Below are 21,828 nucleotides of genomic sequence, written 5' to 3'. Positions count from 1 at the left end.
TGGCACCTGGTTAAAAACCCTTTTCATGGTTGGGGTTAGCTGGGTTTAAAAGGTCTTATAGAAATCGGCAGGGTACCCGTCCGGCCCGGGGGCCTTATTTTATTTTTGTGATTTGATTGCCAGTTTCATTTCCATGCAATTGACTTACTGAACTAGCCTTGCTGTGTCTGCAGCATCTAAATTTGGGAGCCCTAATCTGTCTAGGTATCTTGTGCATTCTTCTCTGTTAAGCGTCTGCTCTGTCTTGTATAGTTCTGAGTAGAACTCCTGGAATGTACCGAGGATTTCTTTGTGTCTTGTGTATGTTTTGTTGTAGAAGTTTCAATTCGCCCCCACCATGTTATGAATTTCGGGGACCAGGCCTCTAATAGACTATTAACTTTTTATAGTAGGGATTTTTCATTGTGAGGTAGAGTGTTCATCAGGTCGGTACCAAAAGTGTATTCCTAAGTATTTGATGAATCCTGTCTGCCAGGTCAACCCCGACTCTCCTAGAGTGTCTCTCGTGCAGTAGATGTTTAATGGTTTAACTTCTGATTTTTCATTATTAAGTTTGTACCCTGATAAGTTGAAGTATTCCGCTATTGTGGATATCAGAGCCTTTATCAAGGGCTTTGGTTGCTCTGTTACTATCAGGATGTCATCCGCGTAAGCGGCCAGTTTTACTACAGACCTTTGATATCCACTCCTTTTATGGTGTTGTTTAGTTTTATGTCTTGGATGAGGGGTTTGAGGGCCAGAAGGAAGAGTGCTGGCGAGAGTGGGCATCCTTGTCTGGTTCCTTGCTGGAGTTTGAAGGGCTCCGAGAGTGAGCCGTTTACCATATTGCAGGCTGAAGGGGTCTTGTAAAGGGCCATGCTCATCCGAATATAATCCTCCCCTAGGTTAAAGGCCTGCATGCATTGCTCTAGGAAAGCCCAGGAGACCTTATCGAAAGCCTTCTCTGCTTCCAGTGCAATCGCTACTGCCAGTTCTGTTTTTTTTTAGATTTGTTCTAGTATGTGGCAGAAAAGTCGTGTATTGTTGCTAGACATACGATTTCGCATGAAACCGACTTGGGCGTTACTTATTAAATTGGGTAGGACCGTATTTAGTCTGACAGGATTTTGGCGTATATTTTACAGTCCACATTGATGAGGGATATGGGTCTATAATTTTTTGGAGACTGGTGGTCTTTGCCCTCCTTTGGGATGACTATTATAGTCGCCTCTGTCATGGATTTTGGTACCACCCCTGTATTTGCACCTAGTTAAAAAACCTTTTCATGGTTGGGGTTAGCTGGGTTTAAAAGGTCTTATAGAAATCGTCAGAGTACCCGTCCGGCCGCCTTATTTTTTTTTTGTGATTTGATTGCCATTTTCATTTCCATGCAATTGACTTACTGAACTAGCCTTGCTGTGTCTGCAGCGTCTAATTTTGGGAGCCCTAATCTGTCTAGGTATCTTGTGCATTCTTCTCTGTTAAGCGTCTGCTCTGTCTTGTATAGTTCTGAGTAGAACTCCTGGAATGTACCGAGGATTTCTTTGTGTCTTGTGTGTGTTTTGTTGCTAGAGTCTGTGATTGATGAGATCGCAACTTGGTTGCGTTTGTGTTTCAAGTATAATGCCAGTAGTTTCCCCACTCTGTTGGCTTCGCAAACGTTAAGTGCTTTGCATTTGTTGAACCACATTCCTGCCCTTTCGCTCAAGATTTTATTGCACTCATAATTGTGCTGTGTTAGTTTGGTTAGGAGTGTGTTATCATTTGTGGCTTGTACGTGGTCGAGTTCCAACTTTTTTGATCTCTTCCTCCACTTGGTTTATTCTCAGGTTGGTCTTTCTGTTTATTCTTGCATTAATTCCAATTAATTTACCCCTGATCGTTGCTTTTAAGGCCTCTCACAGTGTGCCGGCGCTAGTCTCTGGGGCCTCATTATGTGTTAGGTAGTCCACTATCGCTTCCTCAATTTCTTTTTTGTTTCCTGGGTCTGAACTAATTTCACTGTTAAAGCGCCATCTTTTTTGGACCGCTTCCTTGTGACAGTCGCTTAGGTTTACGATAATGGCTGAGTGGTCTGAGACTAGTCTTGCTGCAATCTCTGAGTCTTCTATCAAGTGTGTGTTTGTCCCGAGAGTAAAATGTAGTCAAACCTGGCGTACGAGTTATGTGGGTTGGAGTAAAAGGTGTAGTTTCTAGTATCAGGGTGTTGTAGTCTCCATGCATCTTTGAGGTTGAATTTGGTGCAGATGTTTTGAAATGCGGCATCCTCTTTGTATGTGAGGTTTGTTGCTCCTTTTTGTTGTTCATTTGTTTGGATCCCGATTTTTGCCTGGGCCGCCTCTGGGAGGGAGCTTGGACGATATTCCTTGTGGCTTTTGCTTCCACGGTGGTCTTATATCCTTGCTCAATGTCTTGTGGCCATTAGTTACATTGGCGTTGTGGCCTCTCCTCTTGTCAACAAGCGGTCACAGAGTACCTAGCTCCCCTTGATCTCTTATTGTTTCCTTCATGCGCTGTCGGAACCTCTCTGTCCCCTCTGTTGATGGTGCTTGCCTAGTTCCCTTGCTTTGGATGCCCACTGTGTTGTGTAGCACGCAGTCTTTAGTACTGTCTGGCTCGGGCGATGTGTTGGTAGCTGTGTCTAGGCACATTTGGGCTTATGGCCCTGAGCCTGAGCCTCTAGTAACAGGTTTATTGCTGTTTTTTGCCACAATCTTGATTTGGGGCGGGTCTTGCAGATCACTAGAGCCTTTTTCTCTTGTGTCTTGCCTCCACTAGCCGCTGTGTGCTGCCTGCTTGCTACCCCCTCATGCGCTCGGTATGTAATCGCTGCAGTTCCCTTCTCGCTTTGTTGTATTGGGTGTGGACTTAGATCGCCCTTGCTTGCGCCGTGTGTGCGTGCTTCTCCCTTTTTGGGTTTCATTTTGTCTTTAGGGGTCAGTCAGCCACGTTTCTCTATTTTGGTTGATTCCCTTATTTCGGGTGACTTCTTTGCTTCCTTAAGCAACAACCAGTCGTCATTATGACCACACACTCACTCATTTCCCTTTCTGTGCACTCACCCTTCTCTGGTGTTGTGGCTTTGGGGAGGTTGTGCGCTGAGTGAGTGAGTGAGTAAGAATTTATATAGCGCAACTTAGCCCAAGGGCATCATGGCGCATCCAGGATGGTACTACTGTTTGAGATGTAAAAAGACGTGACCCAAGTACAGATAAGCTTCTGCTGTATTGGTACTTTCTCTTTTCAGCGCTACCTCATCTGGTCTCGGGGCGGTTCCCTTTTTGGTGGCGCCATCTTGTTTTCACTTCCCACCACGCCGCTTCCCCCCTCGGCGCGGTTTTCCCTCATTTATCGGCGTCCAGCTCCTCGGAGGTGTGTTGGAGCCTAGGGCGCTAAGTCAGGAATGTCCAGTGGGCTCAATGTTATTGTGACCCTAGTCACCCTTAGCTCCCTAGCGACGTATGGTGAGTGGGTGGGGTGGTCGCTCCCGTTTCAGTTACGCTTTCTTGAGTGAGTGAGTGAGTGAGTGATGGTATTTATAAAGCGCACTAATGCCGAGGCGTCTTGGCGCTATGCAGGGTAACAAGCTGAGAGTGCTGACCACTATCCTAACTAGTGAAAAGCCACGTTTTGATTGCCTTCCTGAACTGCAAGTGGTTGGAGATTTGCCTGAGCTGTTGAGGTAATGTGTTCCAAAGCCTTGATGCCAAATGGGAGAAGCTCTTCCCTCCCCAACGTTGTCTATTGATCTTAGAAACCAAAGCCAGCCCGTGAGAGGCAGACCTCAGCGGGCGGGTTGGCATGTACCTGGAGAATAGGTGTTGAAGATCGAAGGCCCCCATTCCCGCCAGTGCTTTATGAACTAGACACAGCACCTTGAAATCAATCCGCCTCTGGACTGGCAGCCAGTGCAGCTTCCTGATGGCCTGTGAGGTGGAATGGTATTTGGACAGACCGAGTAGCAATCTGTCAGAAGCGTTCTGGATAGATTGCGGTTTGGCCAGTTGTGCACACCCCGCTCTCAAATAAAGGGCATTGCCATAATCTATTCTAGAAAAGATAGTGGCAATTATGACCGTTTTCCTGAGGTGGTAAGGAATAAACGGCAAGATCTTTCTCAGCCCCTTAAGCACAAAGAAGCAAGCAGACACTACCTGGTTCACCTGTGGCTTCCAAGCCAGATCTTTATCAAAAAGGAACCCAAGGTTCCTTGCTTTAACCACTGGGACCGGACAAGCTCCCGCAGACGTAGGCCACCAGGTGTGGTTCCAGATGGATGCTTTCTGTCCAAACTCTAGAACTTCTGTCTTTTCAGTATTCAATTTCAGAAAGTTCGATTTCATCCACTGCATAACTGCCGACATACAGTAGGCAAAATCAGCTGACTTCGAGTCTGCAGAATGGGGCATAGAGACGATCAGCTGGGTGTCATCAGCGTATGACACCAGCTTAAAACCCAGGTTCTTTATTATCTTTGCCAAAGGGCAGACATAGATGTTAAACAGGGTAGGCGATAACGCCGAACCCTGGGGAACTCCTCCAGGAAGGGTAAAATTGTCTGACTGATGGCCGTTACAAGAGATGGCTTGGTCCCTATCTGACAGAAAGGAGGAGAGGAGATCTAACGCTAGGCCCTTGACACCGATATCCTGCAACCGTTGGATAAGTACCTCATGGTTTACGGTGTCAAAGGCCGCCGTGAGATCCAGTATAATCAGCGTGACCCTGCCTCCCTCATCCATCCCCTTCCAGATTTCCTCTGCTGCCATCAACAGGGCAGTTTCAGTGGAATGATTAGCCCGGAAGCCGTGCTGAGTGCTGTCTAGAATGTGCCATGTCTCAAGATAGAAGGATAGTTCCACATTCATGGCTTTTTCCACTAGCTTAGCTGGCAGCGGCAGGCAGGAGATGGGACGGTAGCTCTTCTCGTCAGAAGGGTCTAGCTTGGGCTTCTTTAACAGAGGCCGAATGCAGGCCTTCTTCCATATTAGTGGAAAAACCCCCGAGCTCAGCACCTGATTCAAAACCGGCAGTAGTAGGGCACTAACTTCTGTCGGTGCCAAGTGAAGCACAAAAGGTGGGCAGGGATCTATTGGAGAGCCTGACTTGGTGTTCAGCAGTAAGTCAGCCAGCCTGTTCACATCCAGCAAGGAAAACGATGAGAGAACACCTTGTGCATTACATACACCATCACCCCCGCTTTGCTCTATGGGTATCCTATCTGCTGTTGTAGACAGATCATTGTAAACAGCTAGCACCTTATTCTGGAAGTAGGTCGCCATTTTATCAGTGAATGCCTCATCTGGTCGAAAGCTGTTGTTCCGAGGGCAACTCAGTAAGGTGTTAACTGTGGAGAATAATTCTCTACTGGAATGGGCGGCATCCTGGATCTTCCTGGAATAATACGAGGATTTTGCCTGAATGATTACATTCTTGTACTCCTCTAGTGCAGCACAGCAGTTTATCCTCTGTGCTGGATCATAGTTCAGTCTCCAAATCCGATCTTTCTGCCTGCATTTGATTTTAGCGGTTTTCAACTCTGGTGAGTACCAAGGGGCAGATACCCGTTTTTGCCGCACTCTAAGTATTTTCTCCGGTGCTGCCAAGTTGGCAGTCTTCACAAGGCTGGCTTGAAGAGCCATGGACCCCTGGTTAGCATCTGGGCAGGCCACTACTCTTTCCTCAAGGGAGCCTAGTAAGTCAGACCTTGTAACTGACTTCCAAGCTCGGTATTTCCTGGTGGAGGGCCTAAGACGCCTTCTGTGGGGGGCGTTGGGGAGCACAGTAGTAAAGAATACAGCATGGTGGTCAGACCATGCCATTGGTGTTAGAGCGGTGTAGCGTGAGGCGAGCCCGCTTTTCAGTCATGGGTGCCTCTTTTACTTTTGGGCTTTTAATCGGCTGTCGGCACTCACCCAGCTCCCATCAGCAGTTTTTCCGCGCTGGTGGCACGCTGTGCTGCACTTCGCAGGTTCACTGGCTCACACTCACCCCACGTGTTTTCACTCTCCCCACCCCCTAACCTGGTGTTGGGTACTGTAGGACTTGTGAGTCTCTGTTGTACGTGCTGGTAGCGCAACCTAGTAGCGGAGCCCCATTCCGTATAGCGCAACTTTCCTGTAGCTTTGGTCAGTTTCGCTTATCATGCAAAAAAATATATATATATCCAAAACACAAGTGGTGGAAACAGCAGCAGCTCACTGGTCGTTTATGCTCTTCCCGTTCCTCCCATGGCGCCAACACAAACATTTTTTCGTGAATGACATATAATTATGATGCATGACAGAATAGAGTAATTTCAAGAATTTTACATAACAAGTGTAACATGAAATTACTGGCACTACACGAGATTATGCTGTGTTACAGAAATTTCGCCGGGACCCACTTTTATGTGAATTTTAAATCTAGAAATATTTCTATAGGTGAAAATATTTGGATTCCCACTAAAGATGGAAACAAGCATCTGGGCTGTCAGTTTGTCAGTGCTAATATTCAAGATCGCCAGCATGTTCTTGTTTCTATCTTGGGTTAATATCTTACCAACGTCAATATTTAAGACCTGTTTTGGTAAGGATTAATGTACAGACATATTTCAAAGCGTTATTCAACGTGTTGTATTCACAATTAATGAATGTTATCAATTAGATATATTCTTGTGAAAGTGTAATGTTTCTATGGAAAATTACCAATAAATATCTCTGTCCATCTGAGTTCATATGTTTATCTATCTACCTATCTACCTATCTATCTATCTATCTATCTATCTATCTATCTATCTATCTATCTATCTATCTATCTATCTATCTATCTATCTATCTATCTATCTATCTATCTATCTATCTATCTATCTATCTATCTATCTATCTATCTATCTATCACTATCTACTTTTGTCTATCTGTTTCTTTTTGTCTATTTTTCTCTACCTGCCTCCATCATCCCCCAAACACAGACTCTATAAGTCATGCAATTTGTCCCAGCATTTGCAGGTAAACAAGTGTGTTTTGGACTTTTGGGCACTTTCCTACAATGCATCTTTTGGGACACTACTAACACCCGGACATAATCTGATCCCACATCTCTCTTAGTATAGTTTAGATATGACCACACAGGTTTTGTGTATCTGTCTAATCTTCCATGGAAAGAAAACATTTGCAGAAGGACCTGAAAGGACAGAGAATTGACTAGGGCCAAGAAGGGCAGCTGTGCCAGAATCAACATAGTCTAGCAACACTGTTTATACTGACTGAGTTACTGTTTGTTGTAAGTGCTTTTCAGCTGTGTTGCAAGCTAAAATATTTATTTTTTCCATTTTCTTTAAACTTGCTTCATAAAAATAAAAAAATAACAATTAGAGAAAGTTGAAATCATCATGATACATAAATGTATAGCCACAAAGACACATGTGCAGTACATATGTGCCACAGACATAAATAACATTGCAATGTTACCTATACCATAGCATTATACACCGCAATTTTAAGAAGCTGAATTGAAAGTTCGGTTCCTTAATGGTCACCTACATAGTGAGTACATTCTTGGAAGATGTCCAGCTTGATAGGCTCAGCCCACCCAGTGGATCCTCTCTCATCGCAATGAGTGGGTGTGGCAAGCACATCTCCTCTCAGTAGCATAGCCTTGTAAAGGGTGCTGCCACAATGGGTGTGAGGAAGCACAGTACCTGGCATAATGATGAGAATAGTATTCCTGGGAAACTAAACCCTTCCTGTTTCAATTTGCTTTCATATCACTCTGGAATGGTGAGTATAAATAAATAAAGCTAGTGCCATTTGGTGCACTTTGTTTATTTTTGTCATTAAGAGGAAATATATATATATATATATATATATATATATATATATATATATATATATATATGTATATATATATATATATATATATATATATATATATATATATATATATATATATATATATATATATATATATTTATATATATATATATAAAATCACAAACAACCTCCTTGCAAGAAAGAGCAGAGACCGCGTTGGGGGAGAACTGGAGCACACCTTTATTTCAATTCTGCAGGCGAATGTATTTCGGCCATTATGGCCTTCGTCAGTGCCAAATAATTAACAGGTGGCATTTTCAACAGCCACTTTATATGTGTCCCGCCCCTTGCAGGTAGAGCAAGGTACGTCTCCTCCTTAAAGTCGTAGCTAACCAACAGTATCTCATGCGTTCTTCATGAACTACCAGTCCCAGAAAGCATGTTGTTTTCAGGTAAGTGGTGCCGGAGCGGACGATGCCAGGTGATTTTTCAGGCTTTGGCAGGGCACTGCGTGGTGTGAAGAGAGCCAACTACCTGTGATGCAGCAAGAACCCGGGCGTCCTCCTGTGTCCCCACACCGCACCAACTACCAGGTCTGGAAATCAAAACAGCGGGGATTTAAACGGCAGTCCGATTCAGCCCAGCGTGAAGTCAATGACCCCCTCACCGCTCCATCTTCCTCCGAGCCCGGGGTGGGCCTGAGTAATCCAATCCTTTGGAAAGCAATATATATATATATATATATATATATATATATATATATATATATAATTTTTTTTTTGGGACACACATATGATTATCCCACCTGACTGTGTTTTGTTTTCATAGAAACCTGGAACAAGAAACATATGTGCATATTCTGAAATATTTGCCTCTTTTTTCCTTATACTTTGAATATATAACGAAAGTAAGAGAAATGAATTGGAATAACGTTTTGCCCATTCAGGGCGTGATAACAGTATAGGAAGATTGACTGTATATATATTACTTTAACTGTGAACCTTTCTTGAGGACTCATGAATGGAGTGGAATGAGTCGCAAGTTTGAAGGCACTATAGGCGCCAATATACGAGATTGTACAATCATGTACATTATAAAGTACTGGGTAATCTTAAATGATTGAATTTGTAAATAATATGAGTTTAATTCTCAATTAACCCAAGTATTAGTGTTATATACCTGTATTTAATGCAGCGTGAATATTGATTTACATTATGTTTTGACCATTATAAGATGGCTGCCGTATAATCACATTGCAAATGATATGTGCCTTCTTCTATGTTGTTGATTGGGAACACGTGACAGATGGTCACCATGTTTTTGTTTAAATAATGTGGAAAAACAAACGCCAGCTTACACTGACGAAGGCGACAACGCCGAAACGCGTTTGTAAGCTGACTTTATCTGCAGAGAAATATCTTTAATAAATTACTTGGCAAACCCACGATGTACTGGCTTTGAGTGCTCTCAACTGAGGAAAACCCCGAGGATTGGGAGATTCCGGTGTTCGTAATATATACATCTACAATAAACAAAACAGGGAATCAAACACTTCAATACAGTATTACGGATACCAATTACAATGTGCAGCGCAAGAATGCGCTGTTACCGTGTTTCTGGAACATGTAGCTGTAGCCCAATCCTTACTGGTCCACGCAAGATATCAAGTCCAAAGAGGTGAAGTATATCACCAGCGCTGAATAACCCCAAGGAAAATGGTGTCAGAAGGGATGGGCAGGGGTAAAGAAAGGTCCTAACTAACTAAGGTCAGAGCACCGGTAACAACCCGGCCGCCAGCGGAGCAGAACCCGGCTGGCAGCGGAGCAACCCGGTGTTGTAGGAAAAAAGGAAGGGTGAAGGTTTGCCCGGCCCGTCAGCGGAGCAAAACCCGGCTGACAAGCGGAGCGGAAATGAGGCCAACAGCAGAGGGAGGATGCCCGGCTCGTCAGCGGAGCACAAGCCCGGCTGACCAACGGAGCAGTACTGAGGCAAAGGGTAGGGAGAGGAAATCCCGCCGGATGGCGGAGTCAAACCCGGCCGCCGGGCGGGACACCAGAACACTGAAAGGCAGCTAAATCGGGAAACGACACGGAACGTGTCAAATTGCACAAGCGCGGTGGAGAGGCACTTTGCAAACGAGAGGGATGGGCTGCAGAGGCTCACAATCGAACCAACAGAGCCGATGACACTCTCAATTCGGAAGAACGCCAGGACGTAGAAAAACCGGAAGTCAGGCACAGGAAGTCAGGCAGAGAAACGAACCCAACGGAGCTAGACGCTAGAACGTGAAGCGTCGCTCCCTGGGTCAAGGAAACCTAAATAGTGCACAATTAAAGGGCTAGCGCACTGGGAGGGGGCTTGAGGCATGACAGTACACTCCCCCCACAACAACCCCCACCTGGTTTTGGCTTGTCAGGGTATCTTTTATGGAACGCCCTTAACAGCCTGGGAGCATGGACATTGGAAAAGGGTTCCCATGTACGCTCTTCCACACCGTATCCCTTCCAATGAACCAAATACTGGACCGTACCCCTCACTCTACGGGAATCTAGGATATTCTCGACCTCGTATTCCTCCGAGTCCTGCAGAGCTAACGGAGTAGGTTTTGCTGGCAGTGTAGTCCCTGGCTCAACCGGCTTTATTAGGGAAACATGGAATACCGGATGAATCCTGAATGAAGGCGGAAGCTGCAATCTTATGGCAACAGGATTGATTATTTTTTCCACCTTATAGGGACCTATGTATTTGGGATTGAACTTGCGTGGACCCCCAAGAGTAATGTATTTGGTGGAAAGCCAAACCTCATCTCCTGGTGTGTATATGGGTTCTAATCTTCTGTGTAGATTTGCCCCCTCTGTGTATCTCACCTTGGCCATCTCAAGACTCTCTAATGCCTTCCTCTGTATTTCAAGTAACATCTCTACTCTATCTGCAGCAGCAGGGGTTGGACAATCTAAGGAACAACCAGAGGGCAGCAACTTAGGGTGATAACCATACAAGCAAAAGAATGGAGAGACCTTGATAGAGGAGTGTGTGCTGTTGTTATATGAGATTTCTGCTACCCAAACCAATTCATCCCAGTCCACTGGAGACTGCAACACCTGATTCCTTATGTATTGCTCAAAACACTGATTGACTCTCTCCGTCTGTCCATCTGACTGTGGATGGTGACTTGAGGACAGACGGACGTCTATCTGGAGCAAAGAACACAAACTCTTCCAGAACCTTGACACAAATTGGGCTCCTCTGTCGGAGACCAAAGCAGAAGGGAAACCATGAAGTCGCACTATGTGTTGCATATATATGGAGGCTAATTCAACTGCTGTGGGTAGACGTTGTAACGGTACAAAATGAGCCATTTTGGTGAACATATCCACCACCACCAGCAACGTATTGTTCTTTGCCTTGGTGAGCGGTAGTTCCACTATAAAATCAAGGGACACCGTATGCCAGGGACCGGGAGGGGAAGGTAATGGCATGAGAAGGCCTACAGGGTTGAGGCGAGAAACCTTAGTTTGTGCACACACATAGCATGTCTTAACAAAGTGTTCTATGTCTGCCAACATAGTAGGCCACCAGTAACGGTCACGCACAGTGCTAATGGTTTTCTTAATCCCTGGATGACCCGCTATGGGATGTGTATGATACCACTGCATGACTTGTTCCTGGAGGTTCTTTGTCGGTATAACCACTCCCCCTTGTACACACACAAGGTCTCCCTTCTTGGACGTGTCTTGTGAACCCACTATAGCCTGCATGTCTGCTGACGCTTGACTACACTTGACCTGTGCCAGGAATTCATCCTCTGACCTAGTTCCTCCTACAATATTCATTCTAGGGATAATCGGTGTAGGCTCAATGGGATCTATAGGAGTATCGAATCCCAACCGTGAAAGTGCATCCGCTTTCCCATTACGTCTGCCTGGTCTGTACTGGACGGTGAAGTCGAACTCACTAAAGAACTGAGCCCAACGCAGTTGCCTCATGGAAAGTGCCTTTGCCGACTTGAGATATTGGAGGTTGCGATGATCGGTGTATACCACCGTGGGATGTCTAGCACCTAGGAGATACTGCCGCCACTCTTCGAATGCCTTCTTGATAGCCAGAAGTTCCTTGTCCCCTACCGCATAATTGTATTCAGCAGAGGAGAGTTTGTGAGAGTAATAGGCCACTGGATGACACTCACCGGACACTGCATCCGCCTGAGATAGAACACCTCCCACTGCCACTTGCGAGGCGTCTACCTCCACCACAAAGGGCAGAGCAGGGTCGGGATGATGTAGCACCGGGGCACTGGTGAAAGCATTCTTTAGCATCTGGAATGAACGCTCTGCCTCACCGGACCAGACGAAAGGAACCCCCTTTTTCAACAATGATGTAATGGGCGATACCAAGTCCGAGAAATTGCGAATGAATCTCCTATAGAAGTTGGCCAGCCCTATAAAACTCTGGACTTCTTTGATTGTACGCAGAGCCGGCCATGCCAAAACAGCCTCCACCTTGGAGGGATCCATGCGCAGGCCTCTAGGGGAAACGATGTATCCCAAGAAAGGAACCTCCTGCGTGTGAAAAGTACATTTGTCCAACTTACAATACAATCGATTGTTTAGTAAACGTTCCAACACGTTACGGACATGCTGTTGGTGTATCTCCAAAGTAGAGGAAAATATCAGCAGGTCATCAATGTAGGCAATTACATAATCATCAAGAATGTCTTTCAAAACTTCATTTATGAAGAATTGAAATGCCGCCGGGGCATTACAGAGCCCAAAGGGCATTACAAGGTACTTGAAGAGACCATACTTGGTGCAGAACGCCGTCTTCCACTCGTCTCCCTCCTTGACTCGTACCAGATGATAAGCGCCCCGCAAGTCCAACTTGGTGAAGTATTGGGCATTGCGAATTCTGTCAAGGAGGGAGGCTATGAGAGGAAGAGGATAACGGTTTTTGATAGTCACTTCATTGAGCTTCCTGTAATCGATACAACATCGCAGGCCCCCCTCCCGTTTAGGAATAAAAAACAATGACGAAGAGGCTGGGGATCGCGATGGTCTGATGAATCCCTTCTCAAGCATAGAGTCGAGATATTCCCGTAAATATACATTCACCTTTTCAGTGAGTGCATACACTCTACTACAGGGTATTCTGGCTCCTGCCTCAAGATCAATACGGCAGTCGTAGACGCGGTGTGGCGGAAGAACCTCCGCTTCCTGTACATCAAAGACTGCTTGCAATTCGTGGTAGCAGGGTGGTAGAACAGGACAGACCTCCGTACATTCCGCGGCTGTGTGTGCCTCTCTTTTAGTAACCCCTACCACAGGCCCCAGAACCACCGGAGGAAAGGATATAGTGGATGTTTCCCAATTGATGACAGGGTTTTGCGTTCTTAACCATGGGATACCCAGAAGCACCGGGAACTGTGGAGAACTAATTAAATCAAACGTTAAGTCTTCATGATGATCAGGTGCTATAACCATGTGCATCGGGTTGGTGTGATGTGTAACTGGACCAGAAAGAAGGGGACTGCCATCGATGGTAGTGACATTACTGGCAATCTCCTTTTCAGTGTCGGTTATCATATTCTCCCTAGCCCATTCTCTGTCCATGTAGTTTCCAGAAGCCCCAGAGTCCACCATTATCAAAACGTGTAAACCAAGAGTGCCTTGTGTGAGATATGCTGATATGTACAAATGGTTAGTAGGAGCGTATGTATAATCGGAAGAAGAGACTGTTAGTCCAGACCTACCTGAGTTCCTCGTCTCACAAGAACTCAGGCTGACTAGTTTCCCGACACCTTGGACTGAGCGGGTTTAACTGGGCATTCTCTTAGGAAATGACCCGCTTTCCCACAATACAAACATAATCGAAGAGTTCTTCTTCTCTGTCTTTCCTCGGAAGTCAGAGGGCCTCGGACTATGCCTATCTGCATGGGTTCACTGTCTTCCGTGGCTTTTTCTGGGGCACTCTTTTTCTCCTTCAGAGCAACATACCGATACTCATGCTTCCCCTTCTCTTTCTTTCGTTCATGCAATCGATGGTCTATCTTCACTACCAGATCTATGCGAGCATTACAGGAGGTAGGAAGATCGACTATCTGGGACAAGGCGTCTTTCAGTTCCTCCCGCAACCCCCTGTAGAACATGGTACTTCGTTTTTCTTCCGGCCAGTCAGACTCAATAACCAACTGGCGGAATTTGGTAATATAGGCCACCAGATCCTGAGTACCCTGTCTCAATTCTAACAATTCTGTATCGGCAGAATGTGTATACATGTGTCGATCGAAGAGTTTACGGAATTCTCGTCGAAATGCTGCATAATTATGTAGCAGGGGGTCATCTCTGTCTACTAAGGGAATAGCCCAATCAGCCGCAGAACCACTGAGGTAAGATATTACAAAAGCTACCTTAGCCTGATCAGAGGGAAAACATTGAGCCTTGCAAGAGAAGTGTAGTTGGCATTGACTAAGGAAAGCCGCACATCGCGCTGTTTCTCCTGCAAAACGCTCAGGGGGTGCCAGAGGTATCGAATGTGGAGTGGTCACCTGCACAACCGATGTCCCTCCTCCTGTAGCACCAGAAGCTTGTTGTCTCTGCAGGGTGTCCATTCTGGCCATCAATGTCTGAGTCTCAACCTGCAGATTACCTAACATACCTGCCACATCCGCCAGTGTGACCGCTTCGAGATCCATGACGCTCAGGCAGAACTAACCTCTTGGGCTTCACGTTCTGTAAAGGATACACGATGATTCTGCAGGAGCGTCAGGAATCCGAAGTATAATCCACAGCCTTCCCCTGCAGCCTTCCGACTCTATCAAGCACTAGAGCACAGGAGGCAAGCCAGGGGAAAACAGGGAGACAAAACAAGGAAAGGTTGGGGGTAACAATTGGGTGTTGAGGGTCTTCAGACTGGTCGTCTCAACCTTCTTGTGGGCTTGGCAATCAAGAGAGACTGTAATGCAAAGAGTTATATTCTTAAATCTGAAGAGGACAATCACATTCCCAATTACACAACATAACCTTTCATACCTAGCTGGTTGTATGTTGATATCCCTGAATGGATATGGGAGAACCTCTGGAAAGGGATATAACTGGAGCTGCAGTGAAGAAGACAATACCCTCATAAGTCTAATGACCCAATGTATACTTGTGTATTGAGTGACTAACAATATATCCTGCTCACTCTGATCTTCTGTCTTAACTGCCACGAAGCACACCCCAAAGGTTTATTTGAATACAAGAATTCGGTTGCCAATATCCTTGATAGTGGGAACAACATCTACAATAAACAAAACAGGGAATCAAACACTTCAATACAGTATTACGGATACCAATTACAATGTGCAGCGCAAGAATGCGCTGTTACCGTGTTTCTGGAACATGTAGCTGTAGCCCAATCCTTACTGGTCCACGCAAGATATCAAGTCCAAAGAGGTGAAGTATATCACCAGCGCTGAATAACCCCAAGGAAAATGGTGTCAGAAGGGATGGGCAGGGGTAAAGAAAGGTCCTAACTAACTAAGGTCAGAGCACCGGTAACAACCCGGCCGCCAGCGGAGCAGAACCCGGCTGGCAGCGGAGCAACCCGGTGTTGTAGGAAAAAAGGAAGGGTGAAGGTTTGCCCGGCCCGTCAGCGGAGCAAAACCCGGCTGACAAGCGGAGCGGAAATGAGGCCAACAGCAGAGGGAGGATGCCCGGCTCGTCAGCGGAGCACAAGCCCGGCTGACCAACGGAGCAGTACTGAGGCAAAGGGTAGGGAGAGGAAATCCCGCCGGATGGCGGAGTCAAACCCGGCCGCCGGGCGGGACACCAGAACACTGAAAGGCAGCTAAATCGGGAAACGACACGGAACGTGTCAAATTGCACAAGCGCGGTGGAGAGGCACTTTGCAAACGAGAGGGATGGGCTGCAGAGGCTCACAATCGAACCAACAGAGCCGATGACACTCTCAATTCGGAAGAACGCCAGGACGTAGAAAAACCGGAAGTCAGGCACAGGAAGTCAGGCAGAGAAACGAACCCAACGGAGCTAGACGCTAGAACGTGAAGCGTCGCTCCCTGGGTCAATGAAACCTAAATAGTGCACAATTAAAGGGCTAGCGCACTGGGAGGGGGCTTGAGGCATGACACTCACCGGGATGGTGAGGACCGCTAGTGATGGCAGCAATAAATTATAGTGGCAAAGCAGGCCTTTTGCCTGCCACCTACCATGGGAGTCAGCTACTGGCCTCTCTTGTAACTTGGTGTGCCAGTCCCCAACAAATGGGTCCTTCAGTCCATCCATTTGGTACATGGATACCACATGTACATGTGTACCACAAATACATGTGTAACTCTTGTATGTGAAGATGTTTTGGATAGTGTCTGTTACAGGTAGCTGTGGCTACACATGAATCTATTTTGATTTGTGAACCAAAGTACATATGGTGGAGGTTGGACATAACGGCAGACAGCAATGTGAATTGCAGGACTTCTCCAGAACATTCTTGAAGTCCTTTGGTATGAACCAGACTATGGCAAAAACAACAGGTGAGGGACAGAATGCAGAACATTGTCATACATTCACCCCAGTACAGAGATCTGGGCCTAAATCCATAGTTTTTTTGCACTCCACACCACCCCAGGTCAGACATGGCCATATGCAAATCAGCCTTGACCCTGTGCCTCATGGGAACAGTACAGCCCGAACTGCCAAGCCATGTCTTTCCTGGACCAGAATCAAGCATCCAAGGACCGGTTTCTGGCTATCAGCCGTCATCAGCCTGAATAGCTTGACTCCAGTGGTGTGGAGAGCATGGGACTCACGTCTGAGCATACCCGTCCCACTCGGGCGACAAACGCAAAAACAACAGGTGATGGACAGAATGCAGAACATTGTCATACATTCACCCCAGTACAGAGATCTGGGCCTATATCCATCGTTTTTTTGCGCTCCACACCACACCAGGTCGAACATGGCCGTATGCAAATCAGCCTTGACCCTGTGCCTCATGGGAACAGTCCAGCCCGAACTGCCAAGCCATGTCTTTCCTGGAATGGAATCAAGCATCCAAGGACCGGTTTCTGGCTATCAGCCGTCATCAGCCTGGATAGCTTGACTTCAGTGGTGTGGAGAGCATGGGACTCACGTCTGAGCATACCCATCCCACTCGGGGCGACAAAGGCAAAAACAACAGGTGATGGACAGAATGCAGAACATTGTCATACATTCACCCCAGTACAGAGATCTGGGCCTAAATCCATCGTTTTTTTGCACTCCACACCACCCCAGGTCAGACATGGCCATATGCAAATCAGCCTTGACCCTGTGCATCATGGGAACAGTCCAGCCCGAACTGCCAAGCCATGTCTTTCCTGGACTGGAATCAAGCATCCAAGGACCGGTTTCTGGCTATCAGCCATCATCAGCCTGGATAGCTTGACTCCAGTGGTGTGGAGAGCATGGGACTCACGTCTGAGCATACCCATCCCACTCGGGGCGACAAAGGCAAAAACAACAGGTGATGGACAGAATGCAGAACATTGTCCTACATTCACCCCAGTACAGAGATCTGGGCCTAAATCAATCATTTTTTTGCACTCCACACCACCCCAGGTCAGACATGGCCATATGCAAATCAGCCTTGACCCTGTGCCTCATGGGAACAGTCCAGCCCGAACTGCCAAGCCATGTCTTTCCTGGACCACAATCAAGCACCCAACGACCGGTTTCTGGCTATCAGCCGTCATCAGCCTGGATAGCTTGACTCCAGTGGTGTGGAGAGCATGGGACTCACGTCTGAGCATACCCATCCCACTCGGGGCGACAAAGGCAAAAACAACAGGTGATGGACAGAATGCAATACATTGTCATACATTCACCCAAGTACAGAGATCTGGGCCTAAATCCATCGTTTTTTTGCACTCCACACCTCCCCAGGTCAGACATGGCCATATGCAAATCAGCCTTGACCCTGTGCCTCATGGGAACAGTCCAGCCCGAACTGCCAAGCCATGTTTTTCCTGGACTGGAATCAAGCATCCAAGGACCGGTTTCTGGCTATCAGCCGTCATTAGCCTGGATAGCTTGACTCCAGTGGTGTGGAGAGCATGGGACTCACGTCTGAGCATACCCATCCCACTCGGGGCGACAAAGGCAAAAACAACATGTGATGGACAGAATGCAGAACCTTGTCATACATTCACCCCAGTACAGAGATCTGGGCCTAAATCCATCGTTTTTTTGCACTCCACACCACCCCAGGTCAGACATGGCCATATGCAAATCAGCCTTGACCCTGTGCCTCATGGGAACAGTCCAGCCCGAACTGCCAAGCCATGTCTTTCCTGGACCAGAATCAAGCATCCAAGGACCGGTTTCTGGCTATCAGCCGTCATCAGGCTGGATAGCTTGACTCCAGTGGTGTGGAGAGCATGGGACTCACGTCTGAGCATACCCATCCCACTCGGGGCGACAAAGGCAAAAACAACAGGTGATGGACAGAATGCAGAACATTGTCATACATTCACCCCAGTACAGATATCTGGGCCTAAATCCATAGTTTTTTTTGCACTCCACACCACCCCAGGTCAGACATGGCCATATGCAAATCAGCCTTGACCCTGTGCCTCATGGGAACAGTCCAGCCTCAATTGCCAAGCCATTTCTTTCCTGGACCGGAATCAACCATCCAAGGACCGGTTTCTGGCTATCAGCCGTCATCAGCTTGGATAGCTTGACTCCAGTGGTGTGGAGAGCATGGGACTCACGTCTGAGCATACCCGTCCCACTCGGGGCGACAAAGGCAAAAACAACAGGTGATGGACAGAATGCAGAACATTGTCATACATTCACCCCAGTACAGAGATCCTGGCCTAAATCCATCGTTTTTTTGCACTCCACACCACCACAGGTCAGACATGGCCATATGCAAATCAGCCTTGACCCTGTGCCTCATGGGAACAGTCCAGCCCGAACTGCCAAGCCATGTCTTTCCTGGACCAGAATCAAGCATCCAAGGACCGGTTTCCGGCTATCAGCCGTCATCAGCCTGGATAGCTTGACTCCAGTGGTGTGGAGAGCATGGGACTCACGTCTGAGCATACCCATCCCCCTCGGGGCGACAAAGGCAAAAACAACAGGTGATGGACAGAATGCAGAACATTGTCATACATTCACCCCAGTACAGAGATCTGGGCCTAAATCCATCTTTTTATGCACTCCACACCACCCCAGGTCAGACATGGCCATATGCAAATCAGCCTTGACCCTGTGCCTCATGGGAACAGTCCAGCCCGAACTGCCAAGCCATGTCTTCCCTGGACTGGAATCAAGCATCCAAGGACCGGTTTCTGGCTATCAGCCGTCATCAGCCTGGATAGCTTGACTCCAGTGGTGTGGAGAGCATGGGACTCACGTCTGAGCATACCCATCCCACTCGGGGCGACAAAGGCAAAAACAACATGTGATGGACAGAATGCAGAACCTTGTCATACATTCACCCCAGTACAGAGATCTGGGCCTAAATCCATCGTTTTTTTGCACTCCACACCACCCCAGGTCAGACATGGCCATATGCAAATCAGCCTTGACCCTGTGCCTCATGGGAACAGTCCAGCCCGAACTGCCAAGCCATGTGTTTCCTGGACCAGAATCAAGCATCCAAGGACCGGTTTCTGGCTATCAGCCGTCATCAGCCTGGATAGCTTGACTCCAGTGGTGTGGAGAGCATGGGACTCACGTCTGAGCATACCCATCCCACTCGGGGCGACAAAGGCAAAAACAACAGGTGATGGACAGAATGCAGGACATTGTCAAACATTCACCCCAGTACAGAGATCTGGGCCTAAATCCATCGCTTTTTTTACACTCCACACCACCCCAGGTCAGATATGGCCATATGCAAATCAGCCTTGACCCTGTGCCTCATGGGAACAGTCCAGCCCGAACTGCAAAGCCATGTCTTTCCTGGATCGGAATCAAGCATCCAAGGACCAGTTTCTGGCTATCAGCCGTCATCAGCCTGGATAGTTTGACTCCAGTGGTGTAGAGAGCATGGGACTCACGTCTGAGCATACCCATCCTACTCGGGGCGACAAAGGCAAAAACAACAGGTGATGGACAGAATGCAGAACATTGTCATACATTCACCCCAGTACAGAGATCTGGGCCTAAATCCATCGTTTTTTTGCACTCCACACCACCCCAGGTCAGACATGGACGTATGCAAATCAGCCTTGACCCTGTGCCTCATGGGAACAGTCCAGCCCGAACTGCCAAGCCATGTCTTTCCTAGACTGGAATCAAGCATCCAAGGACCGGTTTCTGGCTATCAGCCGTCATCAGCCTGGATAGCTTGACTCCAGTGGTATGGAGAGCATGGGACTCACGTCTGAGCATACCCATCCCACTCGGGGCGACAAAGGCAAAAACAACAGGTGATGGACAGAATGCAGAACATTGTCATACATTCACCCCAGTACAGAGATCTGGGCCTAAATCCATCGTTTTTTTGCACTCCACACCACCCCAGGTCAGACATGGCCATATGCAAATCAGCCTTGATCCTCTGCCTCATGGGAACAGTCCAGCCCGAACTGCCAAGCCATGTCTTTCCTGGACTGGAATCAAGCATCCAAGGACCGGTGTCTGGCTATCAGCTGTCATCAGCCTGGATAGCTTGACTCCAGTGGTGTGGAGAGCATGGGACTCACGTCTGAGCATACCCATCCCACTCGGGGCGACAAAGGCAAAAACAACAGGTGATGGACAGAATGCAGAACATTGTCATACATTCACCCCAGTACAGAAATCTGGGCCTAAATCCATCTTTTTTTGCACTCCACACCACCCCAGGTCAGACATGGACGTATGCAAATCAGCCTTGACCCTGTGCCTCATGGGAACAGTCCAGCCAGAACTGCCAAGCCATGTCTTTCCTGGACTGGAATCAAGCATCCAAGGACCGGTTTCTGGCTATCAGCCGTCATCAGCCTGGATAGCTTGACTCCAGTGGTATGGAGAGCATGGGACTCACGTCTGAGCATACCCATCCCACTCGGGGCGACAAAGGCAAATACAACAGGTGATGGACAGAATGCAGAACATTGTCATACATTCACCCCAGTACAGAGATCTGGGCCTAAATCCATCGTTTTTTTGCACTCGACACCACCCCAGGTCAGACATGGCCATATGCAAATCAGCCTTGACCCTCTGCCTCATGGGAACAGTCCAGCCCGAACTGCCAAGCCATGTCTTTCCTGGACTGGAATCAAGCATCCAAGGACCGGTTTCTGGCTATCAGCTGTCATCAGCCTGGATAGCTTGACTCCAGTGGTGTGGAGAGCATGGGACTCACGTTTGAGCATACCCATCCCACTCGGGGCGACAAAGGCAAAAACAACAGGTGATGGACAGAATGCAGAACATTGTCATACATTCACCCCAGTACAGAGATCTGGGCCTAAATCCATCGTTTTTTTGCACTCCACACCACCCCAGGTCAGACATGGCCATATGCAAATCAGCCTTGACCCTGTGCCTCATGGGAACAGTCCAGCCCGAACTGCCAAGCCATGTCTTTCCTGGACCAGAATCAAGCATCCAAGTACCGGTTTCTGGCTATCAGCAGTCATCAGCCTGGATAGCTTGACTCCAGTGGTGTGGAGAGCATGGGACTCACGTCTGAGCATACCCATCCCACTCGGGGCGACAAAGGCAAAAACAACAGGTGATGGACAGAATGCAGAACATTGTCATACATTCACCCCAGTATAGAGATCTGGGCCTAAATCCATCGTTTTTTTGCACTCCACACCACCCCAGGTCAGACATGGCCATATGCAAATCAGCCTTGACCCTGTGCCTCATGGGAACAGTCCAGCCCGAACAGCCAAGCCATGTCTTTCCTGGACTGGAATCAAGCATCCAAGGACCGGTTTCTGGCTATCAGCCGTCATCAGCCTGGATAGCTTGACTCCAGTGGTGTGGAGAGCATGGGACTCACGTCTGAGCATACCCATCTCACTCGGGGCGACAAAGGCAAAAACAACAGGTGATGGACAGAATGCAGAACATTGTC

Source organism: Lissotriton helveticus, chromosome 9 (genome assembly GCF_964261635.1).
Source record: "Lissotriton helveticus chromosome 9, aLisHel1.1, whole genome shotgun sequence".
Lineage (NCBI taxonomy): Eukaryota > Metazoa > Chordata > Amphibia > Caudata > Salamandridae > Lissotriton > Lissotriton helveticus.
Note: the sequence above shows the minus strand (reverse complement) of the source record.